Raw genomic sequence first — 16,654 nt, forward strand, 5'->3', positions numbered from 1 at the left:
TGAATTAATGAGCAGATGACCTGTTCTTTAGGCAGTCTGTATGAAAACCATATTGTAGGTCATTCTTTTGGTTTGGATAATACCATGACGGATTTGATTGTAACAGAGACTCAAATGAAGTTTACAGAATTCACCTTGTGACAATTCCTTGGAAACTGGGTATGACCCTGCAGGAATCATTGTTTGTGACCATTAAGCAACTTAATGACTGGTGACTGGTGGAACTGACTTGCATCACCTAAACCACAACTTGTGTGTAAACAATAGCACTCAAAAGAAAGGGCACAAAAGTGGGGATATATCTAATCATAGTAAGGTCGCCTGTCTTTGTGGTCTGTTGCTTTTTGGAAATGCAGGATGAATTGTAATTAGAGCTCTTTCAATAGAGGTGGCATTCATGCCACAGTGAGATGGTGCAAGTAATTCCAGCTCCAGCTTTTAAAAAGAGTCTGCTATATAAAAGTTCATTGCCATGGTCCGCTTAGCAGCTCCTGCTGAGACATTTATACTTTGTCCTGCCACAGGCTTGTTGGTTTTCCAATGGAAGGAGATTTCTAAAAGCAAATGCTGTTAACTGGTACATTCCAGGGTGCAGGAGTAAAAGAAAAAGTAAGTGTATTATTATTAAAGTACATATATGTAACCTTGTACTACCTTGAGATTTATTCTCTAGCAGGTATTTACAGGGGAAAATAGAAATATAATAGAATTTTACAAAAAAACTATATGTAAACAAAGACTGACAAACAGCCAGTGTGCAAAAGAAGACAAGCTGGTGTCATGACCAAGAAGCCTCACCAATGCCTCTACTTCCTCAGGAGGCTAAAGAAATGCAGCATGTCCCCATTGAACCTCACCAGATTTTATCAATGCACCACAGAAATCATTTCGTCTGAATGCAACTTGGTACGGCATTTGCTCGACACACGTCTACAATAAATTGCAAAGATTTGTGGACACAGCTCAGCACATCATAGAGGCTTAACCTCCCCTCTATGGACTCTTTCTATACTTCTCACTGCCTCAGTGAAGCAGCCAGCATTATCAAAGACCCCACTCACCCTGAATGTTCACTCCCTTCAGGCAGAAGGTACAGAAGTTTAAAACTACGTACCACCAGGCTCATGGACAGCTTCTGTTGTAAAGTGAGCATTATTAAAAGTAAGTTAATACCAATTAGGATAATGGGGGGTTTTACTTCTGTTCTTTTTACCTCCGGTGGGCTTTGTATATAGTGTGCCTGCCATGCCGTACGGGTTGTGAAAGCCTCTATGTATATACATAATGGTTTTAAAGTTCGAGATAAAGTTGTTTCTTGGGTATGAAGTTGTTGAGTGTGCCTTTTTCAAAGTAGAAGTTACCACATATTTTTGGTGATGAGGTGAACTGGTTTTGTGGACGTGTCGGCACGATTCGAATGGGAGCAGCTGCACCGATAAGGGGCGTCATGTTCAGATGGCTACGTTTGAGACTATCGTTGAATTTGTCGACGTGCCGGAGGACTGGCCGGAGTATGAAGAAAGGCTGGGACACTTTTTCTGTGCTAATGGAATTACTGAGGAGGCTAAGAAGCGCTCTATTCTCCTGAGTGCGTGTGGGGCAAAGACTTACAAGCTAATAAGGAATTTAGCCACACCATGGAAACCGGGGGACATTCCATATGACGAACTAGTCAAGCTCGTGGGGATCCACTACAATCCGAAACCTTCTGTGATAGTCCAACGGTGTAAGTTTCACAGCCGTTTCAGGAAGCCAGGTCAGTCTGTGGCCAATTTTGTGGCCGAGTTTCTGCAGCTGTTGGAGCATTGTGATTTCAGAGTGGTGTTGGATGACATGCTCCGTGATAGATTGGTATGCGGCATTAATAATGATGTCATACAATGCCGCCTGTTAGGGGAAGCCCCACCATTGACTTTCAAGAAAGCCTTAGAGTTTGCCCAAGACATGAAGATGGCTGCTAATAATGTCAAGGATATCCAGAAAGGACATGGGGGGTCGCAGTTGGCGGCAGTGCACCAAGTCAGGAAGGAGACTGGTAAACAGGCAAAGCGGGTGGAATGTTTCCAGTGTGGAGGGACACACTATGCAAATGATTGCAAATTCAAAGACACTGTCTGCCATGCTTGTAGCAAAAAGGGACATTTAGCTAAAAAGTGCAGAAGTTCAAAGGGTAAGATTAAGCCTGGGCAGGAGAAAGCTCAGCAGGCTCAGGCAGTCACACACCATCTAGAAGAAGCAGATGGAGAGTCAGTGTGTGCGTGCAACATGTTTGCAGTGGAAACAGATGAGGAACCACCTGAACCATATTATGCCACAGTCACTGTCAGGGGAAAGGACATTAAGTTTGAGATTGATTCAGGGGTTACTGCATTGGTCATTAGTGAGGAGACCTACAGGAGGACATGGGGGTCCAACCTGCCTCCCATTAGACCGTCAAAGCTCAAACTTAGGACCTATATACAGGGCAGCCCATACCTCATTTAGGGGTGTTATATGTGGACATTTCAGCCAGGGGTCAGAAGGCTGAAGCCAGGCTAGTGACAGCTAAGGGCAGGGGGCCCAGTCTTTTGGGATGCAATTGGCTTCGCAAAATCCAGCTAAACTGGCATGAAATTAAGTATGCACACACGACAGAGGACATTCTGCAGTGGTACAGTGACGTTTTCAGGGACGAGCTCGGAGCACTGAAGGGCGTGACAGTGAACCTCCATGTTGACCCTGAGGCTACACCACGTTTTTTTAAGCCCAGGTCGGTGCCCTATGCCATGAAAGGTGAAGTCAAGGAGGAGCTGGAACATTTACAGAGGCTGGGCATTATTGAGCCCGTCCAGTTTTCAAGGTGGGCGGCTCCCATTGTTCCAGTTTTGAAGGCAGACATAAGGATGAGGATATGTGGGGATTATAAGCTTACAGTGAATCAGGTCTCTAGGCTGGAGGAGTACCCATTGCCACGAGTGGATGACCTGTTTGCGACTCTGTCAGGGGGTAAGCTGTTCACAAAGCTGGACATGAGCCACACCTACCAACAGCTGCTGCTCGACGAGGATTCAAAGGAGTACGTCACAATTAATACGCACAAGGGACTATTCAAGTGCAACGCCTGGTGTTTGGAGTGGCATCCAGCCCTGCCATTTTCCAAAGGACAATGGACACTTTGCTGCAGGGGATTCCACACGTAGCAGTGTACCTTGATGATATTTTGATCACGGGGGCTACGGAGGTGGAGCATCTGGCTAATTTAGAATGGGTGCTGAAGAGGCTCTTAGACGCAGGGCTGCAGTTGAAACGCGGAAAATGTGTGTTCCTGGCATCGAGTGTGACTTACCTGGGACACAAGATCACAGCCCCCTGAACCATAGACTAACTCAGGCAAGTGTTTGTAGTCCACGGGTTGCCTGACACTCTGGTCACTGATAATGGCCCGACGTTCACCAGTGAACTGTTCAGTGAGTTCATGCAGCAGAATGGTATTCGCCACATTCGGACGGCCCCTTTCCACCCAGCCTCCAATGGTTTGGCTGAGCGGGCTGTTCAGACAGTGAAGGAAGGCCTGAAGTGGATGACAGGGGACTCTCTTAGCATGCGGCTTTCACGTTTCCTGTTTAATTACTGCCTCACACCACAGACTACGACTGCCCGCGCTCCAGCAGAGATGCTGATGGGGCGTAGGCCCAAGTCAAAATTGGACCTGCTGTGCCCGGACATGAAGACGAAAGTGAAGAGAAAGCAGGAAAAGCAGAAGGAGGGACATGATCAACATGTGCGAGAGAGGCAGTTAAAACCTGATGACAATGTCTATGTGGGAAACAATCAGCAATGGCTGCCTGGGGTTATTCTTAAGCAGAGTGGTCCCATCTCTTCTGTTGTTAAGCTGACTGATGGGCGTGTTCTCCGCAGACATCAGGACCATGTGCATCTGCGTCATGATACTGGCTCAGAGGCAGACAGTTCCATGGAGTTTCCATTTGTGAGACAGACTACAGTGGAAGCTTCTCCACCAGTGACTTTGCCAGAGGGCGAGACGCTGGCAGAGGGGTCGGGGTCCCCTGAGGAGGATGGACATTCTCACGCAGACACACAGACCCCTCTCATGCCCCCAAAACCAGATGCACCCAAAACACCCTCACCAGCGGTGCCTGCTGGGTCACTGGGGGTAGTGCGCAGATCACAGCACACTCGTAAACCTCCTGACAGTCTGAATCTTTGACAGGACAGTTCTTTTTTTGTTGTTGTTAGATTAAATGTTGAATCTGTCACATTTTCCAGATGTTTTGTATTGATAAACTGTTGCTGAGTTACTAGTATAAGTTTTCAGGGGTACGCAAGTTAATAACACCACTGTTTTTGTTTCCTAGTTTTTACATTTGGGGGAATGTTGGATTTTAAAGGGGGAGAAGTGTTGTAATATGAGCATTATTAAAAGTAAGTTAATACGAATTAGGATAATAGGGGTTTTTTTACTTCCGGTGTGCTTTGTACTTTGTGTATCTGCCATGCCGTACGGCTTGTGAAAGCCTCTGTATAACATAACAGTTTTGAAGTTCGAGATAAAGTTGTTTCTTGGGTATGAAGTTGTCGATCGTGCCGTTTTCAAAGTAGAAGTTACTACAGCTTCTGTCCCACTGTTATCAGACTCTTGAACGTATCTCATTCTGGCGTCCCCCTTCCTTCTCAGTCCTGAAGAAGGGTCTTGGCCTGAAACGTCGAATGGATATTTATTTCCATAGATGCTGCCTGACCTGCTGAGTTCTCCCAGCATTTTGTATGTGTTGTCTTGCATAAGAAGTTGGACTTGATCTTGCAGATGAACTCGATATTATCTTGCACTTCATTTACCTGCACTGCTCTTTTTTGGTGGTTTTTACATTCTATTCTGCATTGTGTTACCATTATTTGCTCAATGCACTCTGTAATAAATTGATCCATTTGAACAGTATGCAAGATAAGCTTTTCACTGTACAGGTGTCCCCCGCTTTTCAAACGTTCGCTTTACGAAACCTCACTGTTACGAAAGACTTACATTAGTTCCCTGTTTTCGCTAACAGAAGGTGTTGTCACTGTTACGAAAAAAGCAGTGCGTGATAAAAGGCAGCGCGCGAAAAAAATCAGCACGCGCCCCGAGCAGCGGCTCTCCCCCGGATTCAGAACTGCGTTCTAGCCGGTATTTTGCTTAAACATGTGCCTGTGAGCAGCCATTTGCAAGGTGAGTTCTAAGGTGTCGGAAAAGCCTGAAAGGGCTCGTAAGGGTGTTACACTTAGCGTAAAACAAGACATAATTAAGCGTTTCGATCGTGGTGAACGAAGTAAGGACAAAGTGAGTTTGGCTTGTGGAAGTTGACGAAGATAATGTTGAAGAGGTTTTGGTGTCCCATGACCAAGAACTGATAGATGAAGAGCTGACGCAATTGGAAGAGAAAAGGATAACAATCGAAACCTCAGTGTCCCACCACCCCAAACCCTGGGCCGCGGACAGATACCAATTCGCGGAGAATGCAGCGATAGCCGGGAGGCATGTCTTTAAGAATAAAGCCGAAATAAACAAGCTAATTAATTAGGTGCCGCCCGGCATGTTAATGTTGGCGAATCGCCTCTGATCTGGGCTGACATTTACGTGCCGCACCTAATTAGTTAGCTTGTTTATTTCAGCTTTTTTCTTAAAGATGTGCTGTGTGCCTCCCGGCTACCGCTGTACCCTGCATGCTTCGCAGACCGGTATCGGGTCGCTGCCCGGAGGGTGGGGGCCACTGCACCACCCCAACCTCTGACAACTCAGCCTAACATACCATCATCAGTGTGCTCGGCGCTGTCCCAATTCCAGTAAGTGATACTACACTGTACATACATTATTTCTACTTTATATAGGCTGTGTATTTTTATGTGTTATTTGGTATGATTTGGCAGCTTCATAGCTTAAAGGTTACTGGAGAGTGCTTGTGTGAGATTTTCGTTAGGGAGAACAGTGCAAGCAATCGTTGTGGAGAAGTATTTTTAATTTATATAGACTGTGTATTTATCATATCATTCCTGCTTTTACTATATGTTACTGTTATTTTAGGTTTTATGTGTTATTTGGCATGATTTGGTAGGTTATTTTTGGGTCTGGGAGCGCTCACAAATTTTTCCCATATAAATAAATAGTAATTGCTTCTTCGCTTTACGACATTCTGGCATGTGAATCGTTTCATAGGAACGCTCTACCTTCGAATGGCGGGGAAAACCTGTATCTTGGTATATGTGATATAATAAACCAATACGAATATCGGTACAACTAAATAAAAGATATATAGTTCTGAGAACATGAGTTGTAAAGAATCCTTGAAAGTGAGTCTGTAGATCATAGGATCAGTTTAGAGTAGTGGTGAATGAAGTCACCCACAATGGTTCAGGAGTTTGATGGTCGTAGGGTGATAACTGTTCCTCAAGCTGGTCATGTGAGACATAGGGTTTCAGTACCTCCTGAAGCAGGCATGGCCTGGATGGTGGGGGTCTTCGATGCTGAACGCTGCTTTTTGTGGTTGTGCTCTACATCACTATCCTCAGTGGGGTGGGCTTTGCCTGTGACAGACTGGGCTGTATCCTCCACTTTTCCACTCCTGGGCATTGGTGTTTCCATACCAGGCCGCGGTGCAACCAGTTAGGATACTCTCCATCGTGCATCTATAGACATTTGTCAAAATTTGCCATACTGAATCTCAGTATGTCTGAGAGGGAATGTTTGAAGGAGACTTACAGAACAAGTTTTGTCTTTACACAGAAAATGCCTGTCATGTGCTGGTAAGAGAAATTATGGAAACAGATATGATAATGATATTTAAAAGGCATTTAGACGGACATATGAACGTACAGAGAATGGAGGGATACAGGCTATGTGCAGAAAAATGGATGACCCAAAGGGTTGGTTCCTCTGCTGTACTGTTCTATGTCAGATGTTCTAACTCGTTTTTGATTCCCCACTGAGCCTTAGGGAGGACCATTGCTGCTTGAACACTCTGGGTGGAGGCAGCCTATTGCTCAGAGTCCTACTTCTCCTCCTCTTCTTCCCCTTTTCAGCAGCTGGTGCTACACTGATCATCTGAATGCATGAATTAAGTAGACCACTCAGCCTCTCAAGCCACCTCCATCCAACAACATCTGATCTGATTGAAATCTCAGCTTCATTTTCCCATCATACCCCCATAGCCTTTCAAACTTCGCTCAGTAAGAATCAGTTTATCTCTGCCTCAAAAGTGTTCGAAGGCTATTCTTTCTTCACCTCTTAGACAAGAGCTCCAAAGACGAACAATCCTCTGAAAGAAAAGAACACTTTATCTTATCATCGTCCTAAGTGTGTGATTCCTTATTGTTACATTATGGTCATTATGCTACTAAGATGTCAAGCTAAAGCTTTGAAATCCTGCCAACTGTTTGTAAGTCGGAATTGTGGCTGCACACTGAATTCCCAGATGGCAGAAGATTCCTGCAGTCCTGCAGCACCCAGCCAATCTATGTCACCCACCTCCCAAATACTCAGTCATATGCTGAGGCTGTACATATATCAGATGTTTGTAAGCTGTGTATCAGTCAATATTCTCAGAATAGAGGGGTGTCTTTTAGAATGGTGATGAGTAGGAACTTCTTTAGCCAGAGGGTGGTGAGTCTGTGGAATTCATCGCCACAGACGGTTGTGCATGCCTAATCATTGGATACATTTAAGGCAGAAGTTGATAGATTCTTGATTTGTCGGGCATAAAGGGATGGGGGAGAAGGCAGGAGCGGGAAAATGGATCAGGCACAATGAAATAGTAGAACATACTCAATGGGCCAAATGCCTATTTCTGCTCCTATTTCTTACGGTCTAATGCCCAACCAAATAGTCTCTGTAGAGTGTTGCAACAGAAGGTAAAAATGAAAAGTAGAAAATGCTCCCACGAATAATGCTAGGGCAAATGAAACCAATCAATCACTATTTAAAATAGATAATCTTCAAGAATAACTCTTAAAATTGTACAAAGTAATATTTCACAATGGTGTGAATTTACATGTTATTAATAAGTGCCAATCCTAGAAGTCAAGAACAGATAGACAATGTTTCAGGACAGCAATGAGGTCATTATTCTCTGCCTTCATGCTCCTCACATGAATTGTGAAGATGACAATAGATGAGGGTTTTTGCTCATATATTTACAGAGAATGGTGTCATTTGTAAGCTTGAAAGAGTGGGAAGGGAGGCTTTGGGGCTCTAAGTTTTTATGTCATTCATTCTTAGGGGTTCTTCTTCTGTTTTGTCTATGTCCGTGAAGAGTAAGAATTTCAGGTTGTACACTGTATACATTCTCTGTATTAAATTGAACCACTGAATTATTAGCTCATCTCGCTTTGGCTTTGAGAACATCGCAGAGAGCTTTCTTCTTAAGTGTGGTAAAGAGATTTTCCCGGCACTGTCAGGTAAGTAGTTCCAGTTCCAAGAAAGGAGGGTAGGGAAGTTGGATGGCAAACTGCAGGAGAGAGCACGTTGGGCACTTGGGCCCACGTGGAATAATTTTCAGGAAGACTGTCACCAGCTCTCATCACATCCTTCAGGACTGCTTCCAGGCGGAAGTTCACAATCTACATGAGGAACAAGGGGCTGTTTGAAATTATCGACAGCGGGTGGGTGATCAGTCACGGTTTCCCACTGCACCCCAAATTACAGTGGTACATACACTCCTATTTACTTCAAGCTACTGGCAATTTAACCATTATTCTTAAAAGGAACTGCTGGAGGCTGCATCAGAAACTGTGTGTGTGGTATCTTTTGGGGAAAGAGACAAATTTGATAGCCTCATTATTTTATTATTGACTGAACGGGATGTGTGGAACTACTCTCAGTGTTATTGATGCCCAGCATTCCAATGGGCCAGTTCTGATGTCACAAAGTAGGAAATCAAACTTGTCTAAAATTTATTAAATATCTTTGTCATTGCAAGTTTTCTTCCAGATTGGAAGGTCTAAGAAATCATGATGTGCGATTATTGAAGCAGTCTTTTTTACACTTGCATAATCAAAAATTGCTTGCTTGCAAACTGTCTTTGTATAGTATGCACACATTTTCCAACAGATGTACTAGTGTTTACCTCAAGACATAATGGAAATAAATCATGTCATTATAACCTTCTGCTACTGATACGGCTCCTGATGTGCTGATGACACATCAGCATTTCTGCTCTAAATAAGAGAGTTCTTTTTTGTTCTGTGCGTTAAGCTGCAAGCTCAATTTACAAATATCCTTTTGCACATGGCTTCCGTAGTACGGTTGCCCTGCAGGTGGTGAGCACACCCACATGAACTTGTTTTCCTGGATTCCGGACAGATTTACCACCTCAGTAACTAGAGTACTTTTGCTGGTGGTTTTGTAACTCCCACCACACAATGGGGTTCTCTTTTACTCCGCAGTGCTTTTTGGTGTCTCGGCTTTGAATAGGTATATAATATCACAATCCGCTCTTTTCATGAGCACAACATTGATACCCTACAATGATAGACATCAAGTGCTTATTATAAAAATACAGGGCGACTGACTGCATACATTTAACAGAACTGGGTTGGTCTAAAATATTTGTTGTTATTTAGGGACATTAAAGAGAATCCAAATGAAGAATACTAGATGAAGCCTTACAAGTAGGAGAAAATCAGCAGATGCTGGAAATCAGAAGCAACACACACAAAATGCTGGAGAGACTCAGCAAGCCAGGCAGAATCTGTACAAAAGAGTGAACAGTCGATGTTTCGGGCCAAGATCCTTCATCAGGTGAGCTCTTAGACAGGAGATCATATGCGATGGACAGTAACGACAATATGCCCCATAAGACTATACGGCTTAGAAGTGGAATTTGGCCATCTGGCCTATCAAGTCTTCTCCGCCATTTATTAACCCTCATGGCTGATTTATTAACCCTCTCAATCCCATTCTCCTGTCTTCTTCCTGCAATCTTTGATACCCTGACCAATCAAGAACCTATCAACCTCCACTTTAAATATACAGTAGATTCTGGTTAATTGGGCCATCAGTTAATTGGGGCAGCTGCTTATTTGGGACAGCTCTTAATGATAAAATAAAACTAATCAAGCAAATAGCTGGGATTCCCCTTCATTTATTTGGGACACTATGCACTTAATTGGGACAGGAGGCTGTTGTCAAACAGTTTTCAGCTATTGTCAGGCGTGTGTATTTTTGGAGTTGTTGGACACTACACCGTGCTTAGAGCCAACAGTTTTTAAATAGCATCAGTTGTATGTGCTTGTGTTCAAAAAGCAGTGATTCTTGTCACCGATAGTTGGCGACAAATAAGCAGTAAAACAATTCAGAACTGTTTTGCTCACTGCCGTTTCAAACACTTAGGCTTGGAGATCGCAGAAACGGCCTGCAGTGAAAATTAAACAATTTCACTATTTCAGCAAGTTAGGAACAAAGAATTTGAAGTTATTGACAATCATCTTGAACGTTACAATGAAAATGAAGATTTAGAGGATGCAATCATCGAAGGCATTGTATGAAGATAGTCCATTTTCTGCACTAGGTGTCTGTGCTGATTTTGTTTATTTACAGTCAATCAAAAGAACACAGCAGCGTACACTAGATGAATTCCTCCACTGATAACCATAAGGAGCTAACAGAGTTTTATAGTACTGTAGTAATATTGTTCTGATTTGGTCTATATTTCTTTTTTTTGTAACTTATTTTTTATTGAAGTTCATCATCAAATATTTCCATAAGATGTATTTCAGATACTGTACATATATTTCATTTAAATACATAATTGTTACTCAATTCAATGGTAGCTTGTCTTTTTTTTAAAATACCTTTTTAACTATTTCCATGAAATTTCAGCTAATTGGGCCAAAATGTACTGGTCCTAATGTGTGCAAATTAACTGGAATCCACTGTACTCAATGATTTGGCCTCCATAGCCAGCAGTGGCAAAAAGTTCCACAGACTCGCATACCCTCTGGCTGAAGAAGTTCCTCACCACTCTCTGTTCTGAGGCTGTGTTCTCTGGTTCTACATTCACCTACTGCAGGAAGCATCCTCTCCACATCCACTCCATTTTAAGCATTTCAGCATTCGATAGGTTTCAATGAGATATCCCCTCATTTTTCTAAACTCCAGCGAGTACAGGCCCAGGACTATCAAACGCTCTTCATACATTAACACTTCCATTCTCAGAATAAGTCTCATGAACATCCTCTGGTCCCTCCCAATGCCAGCACATCTTTTCTTAGATAGGGGGCCCAAAACTGCTCATAATACTCCAAGTGTGGTCTGACCAATACTTTATAAAGCCTCAGCATTACATCCTTGCTCTTATATTCTAGTCCTCTCAAAATAAATGCTAACATTGCAATTGCCTTCCTTACCACTAACTTAACCTGCAAGTTAACATTAATGGACCCTGCACAAGAACTCCAAAGTTTCCTTGCACCTCTGAATTTTTGAATATTCTCCCCAGTTAGAAAATAGCCCATGCCTTTATTCCATCTACCAAAGTGCATGACCATGCACTTTCTGACATTGTATTCCATTTGCCACTTCTTTGTCCTTTCCTGGTCTGTCCAAGTCCTTCTGTAGACTCCCTGCTTCCACAACACTAACTGTCCTTCCACCTATCTTCATATCATCTGCACACTTGCCAACAAAGCCATCAATTATGTCATCCAAATCTTTGTAAAAAGTAGTCCCAACACCAACCCCTGTAGAACACCATGAGTCACTGGAACCCAACCATAGTAGACCCCTTTCATTCCCACTCTCTTCCTCCTGTCAGTCAATCCTCTATCCATGCTGGTATCATTTCTGTAATTCCATGGGCTGTTATCTTGGTAAAGCTTGTCAAAAGCGTTCTGAAAATCCAAGAAAACAACATTCACTGACTCTTCTTTGTCTATCCTGCCTGTTATTTCTTCAAAGAATTCCAACAAATTTATCGGGCATGATTTCTCCTTAAGGAAACTATGCTGACTTTGGCTGGTTTTATCATGAGCCTCCAATTTCCCCAGACCTGTCCTTAATAATGGATCCAACATCTTCCCAACCACTAAAGTCAGACTAACTGGCCTATAATTACCTTTCTTCTTCCTTCCTCCAGTCTTAAAGAGTGGAGTTACATTTGCAATTTTTCATTCCTCCAGAAGCATTCCAGAACCTAGTGATTCTTGAAATATCATTACTAATACCTCCACAATCTCTGCAGCTACCTCTTACAAAATCCTAGGATGTAGTTCATCAGGTCCAGGTGACTTAAATACCTTCACACCTTCTCCTTAGTAATAGCAACTACGTTCACTTCTGCCCCATGCAACTCTTGAATTTCTGGCATGCTGTTAGTGTTTCCACAGTGAAGACTGATACAAAATACTTATTAAGTTCCTTCTCCATTTCTTTGTCCCTCATTACTACCTCTCCAATGTCATCTTCCAGCAGTCTGATATCCACTCATCTCTCTTTTATTCTTGATGTATCTGGAAAAAAACCTCTTGGTATCCTCTTTGATATCTTTGGTTTCACCTTTCATCCTTCATGTTTCATCTTTTCCTCCCTTATGGCTTTTTCAGATGTTTTCTGTTGGTTTTTAATTGCTTCCAATCCTCTAACTTTCCACTAATATTTGCTATATTATATGCTCTCTCCTCTGCTTTTATGCTGTCTTTGACTTCTCTTGTCAGCCACAGTTGCCTCATCCTCCCTTTAGAATATGTCTTCATCTTTGGGGTGTATCTATTCTGTGCCTTCCAAATTGTCCCCAGAAACTCCAAGCATTGTTGTTGTTCTGTCATCCTTGCTAGTGCCCCCTTCCAATCAACTTTGGCCAGCTCCTCTCTCCTTCGTAATTTCCTTTACTGCACTGTAATAGTTGTACATCTGACTTTAGCTTCCCCCTCTCAAATTGCAGGGTGAATTCTATCATATTATGATCATTGTTTCTTCAGGGTTCCTTTACCATAAACTCCCTAATCAAATCTGGTTCATTACACAAAACCCAGTCCAGAATTGCCTTTCAACTACAAACTGCTCTAAAAACCATCTTTTAGGCTCTCTTGGGGTGCAGTATCAACCTGATTTTCCCAATCTACCTGCATATTGAATACTCCAATGACTACCGTCACATTAACCTTTTTACATTCCTTTCTATCTCCCATTATAATTTGTGTCACCCATCCAGACTATTGTTCAGATGCCAGTATACAACTTCCATCAGGTCTTTTTACTCTTCCAGTTTCTTAGTTCTACCCACAAAGATTCTATATCTTCCCAAACTTATGTCAACTCTTTCTAAGAATTTGATATCAACTTTTACCATCAGAGCCACTCCAACCCCTCTGCCTACCTCCCTTTCCTTTTGATAAAATGTGTAGCTATGGATGCTAAGCTCCCAACTATGATCTTCCCTCAGCCATGATTCCGTGATGCCCAAAATGTCCTAGCAGCCAATTTCTAACTGCACTACAAGAGCACCTACTTTATTTCATATACTGCATGCATTCAAATACAGTACAACACCTTCAGTCCTGTATTCACCACCCTTTTCGACTTTGCCCCCATGTTACACTTTAATTCATCTCACTGACTGCAATTTTGCCCTATCATCTGCTAGACCTTCCTCACAGTTTCACTACACACTGCATCTATGAATGTACCAAATGCTCTACCCTCAGTCATATCACTCCAGTTACCAACCCCTGCCAAATTAGTATAAACCCTCCATAACAGATTTTGCAAACTTGCCCTCAATGCTATTAGTCCCCACTATTAGAAACTGCTGGGGTTCATGTAACGCATCAGTTTTGTACAGGTCATAATTCCCCGGAAATCTGAAGCCCTGCCCCCTGCACCCATTCCTCAGCCATGCATTCATCTGCCAAATCGTCCTATTTTACCCTCACTGGCATGTGGTGCAGGCAACAACCCAGAGATTACTACACTGGAGGTCCTGATTTCCAGCTTTTTACCTAACTCCCTATACTCTCTCCTCCTTTTTCCTACCTATGTCAATATGAACCATGACTTCTGGCGAGGGTGTTGTGCGTTTGGAAATATCATCATCAGTTGGACTGGATTGAATGCACCCAATTTCATCCATACCTCTCCAAATATAGGCCACTCCTTCTACGACAGAAGATCCTCCTGCTTCCTGCAAATGACCTTGCAAGTAAAATTTATCAAAACTCCAGCAATCTACTCAGGACATTCTCCCACAGGAGGAGAATACAAATAAGGAAACTTAGAATTGAGAACCTATAACTGGAAGCAGAAGTGAGGTTTGAACTTCAGGGCCAAGATAGAAAACATGGATCCAAGAACCAATGGAAAAGAATTGGATTCTTGAACCAAGAGTGGGATAGTGGAATGTACCCACACACCAATAGAAAGAAGCAAGGGGAGAGGGTGGCTGCTGGAAGACCTGATGACAAGCACCAATAGGACTTACTTTATGCTTCCTTATTGCTGCAATTAGCTGACAATCAGCAGCTTCCTACCAATCAGTTGTATTTGGTTCATGGTGTCTGGATGGGATCATCAAGGGAAATTTGGACCAAACCAAGGACTTTTTGAGCCGAAGGATCTGCTTCCATGCTATATAACTCTGAGTCTATAACTGTTCTAAAGGCCGAAGGAAGATGAGAAGGATGAAGCACAATAATTTATACAGAAATAATGTTATCAATTACTTTAATTGGAACTAGGTCAACATTATGATAGAGCCAGAAATCTGGTCAGTGGGATTCAAATAAAGAATTCAGGGAAAGATGGGTTTGAATTTGGGATGCTGCTACATGCTCAAGGAATAAAAACACAAAACGTTAGAAGCATTCAGAAGTCAAGCAGCAGTTGTGGATAGAGAAATAGGTCTCGAACTCTGGGTTCTCTGACTTGTATACCTAGGGGGTCACCTGCCCACATGGACTTCTGATCCTGGAATCCATCGACCTCCAGGGATGGGCCCACCAGCCCTTGTCCTCGCTGGTCTTTGTCCACAGTGCTTGCTGGCCCAAAATCTGTTTAAGGAATGTCCTTCATCACACATCCATGTCAAACACGGGACAGAGACCTAGACTCTGGCCTGACCTCTAACTCACCTGCATCCCTGTCCCTAATTCATCCTCTAATAAAAAGACCATAAGGACACAGAAAGAAGCCTCTAGTAGCTCATGGACTTTTGATACTGTTGTATGGATTTCCAAAATAATTTTGTCATTGGAAAGAGGCCCTGCAAATAGGAAGTGATAAGTTACAATATTGATTCTCCGTCTACAAAAAGTACATCAATATGTGACCTCTGATGTCTCTTGCTTCCTTGGAAATGAAGCACAATTCTTCATTAATGCTGTAACATTGAATTAACAATGGTGTATCATGTTTGACTGAAGCCTCTGTGACTATCAGGTACGAGGATGAGGATTGTGGTTATTGTGTAGTTACAAGCATTTGTTATATGGATTATAAACAGTACAATAAGATTTATTTAAACGTATATTTTGCTACCAAGTTCAGAACAGTAATGTTTCTCAGGGTAAATGCTATTTTTAAAGGACCATTAAATTTCTAAACTTTATAGAATCATGGATCTCTGCATTTTGATGAGTTTGTTTTGTCTTTTTGCATCACCAGCACCAATATTGCCTCCCCGACATAAAGCCACAAAGAAGACTGCACTCACTACAACAGACAGGTAAAAGATCTCCAACATCCTGCTGCACACATTGAAGGATCTCAGCTTCCTTAGAAAATAGAGTCTGCTCATCCCCTTCTTGTAAACAGCCTTGGTGTTGGTTTTCCAGTCAAGTCTGTTGTTGAGGTGAACACCCAAGTATTTGTACTCCTCCACCACTGCAACTTCTTCTCCCAGAATGTATACAGGACTCATCACAGTCCTCTTCCTCCTAAAATCAATCACCATCCCCCTGGTTTAGACAACATTCAGGAGCAGGTGACTCCTCCCACACCACTCCACAAATTTGTCCACCAGTCTTCTGTACTCCGACTCCTGTCCATCTCTGATACACCCAGCCACTGCAGTCATCAGAGGACTTCTGGCAAGTGACAAGACTCGGATTTGTACTGAAAGTCTGAAGTGTACAGTGTGAATAGAAATGGAGACAAGACAGCAAAGCAGTTAGAATAATACAATTACAATGTGAGCGACCCAAGTTCAATTCTGCCGCTGTCCGTAAGGTTTTTGTACATTCTCCCTGTGACCACGTAGGTTTAATCCAGTTTCCTCCCACATTCCAAAGATGTGCGCGTTAGTGAATCGTGGGCATTCTATGTTGGTGCAGAAAACTTGCCAGCTGTTCCCAGTACATCCGCGGACTGTGTTGGTTGTTAATACAAAATTTCAAAAGAGTCTGGGTTTCAAAGTTTTGATGTACACATGGCAAATAAAGCTATTCGTATATTTAGCAACTTGTACAACTTCAACATAATATTCCACCTCCTGTACTCAATGCCCTAATTTATGAAGGCCAATGTGCTAAAATCTCTCTTTACAACCCTATCTACCTTAGATGCCGCTTTTAAGGTATTCCCAGGTGCATTTGTTCTCCTACACACCTCAGAAACCTACCATTCACCACGGAAGTTTTACCCTGGTTGGTCCTCCCAAAGTGCAACATTTCACACTTGTCTGCATTAAATTTCATC

This window comes from Mobula hypostoma, chromosome 20, assembly GCF_963921235.1.
Source record: "Mobula hypostoma chromosome 20, sMobHyp1.1, whole genome shotgun sequence".
Classification (NCBI taxonomy): domain Eukaryota; kingdom Metazoa; phylum Chordata; class Chondrichthyes; order Myliobatiformes; family Myliobatidae; genus Mobula; species Mobula hypostoma.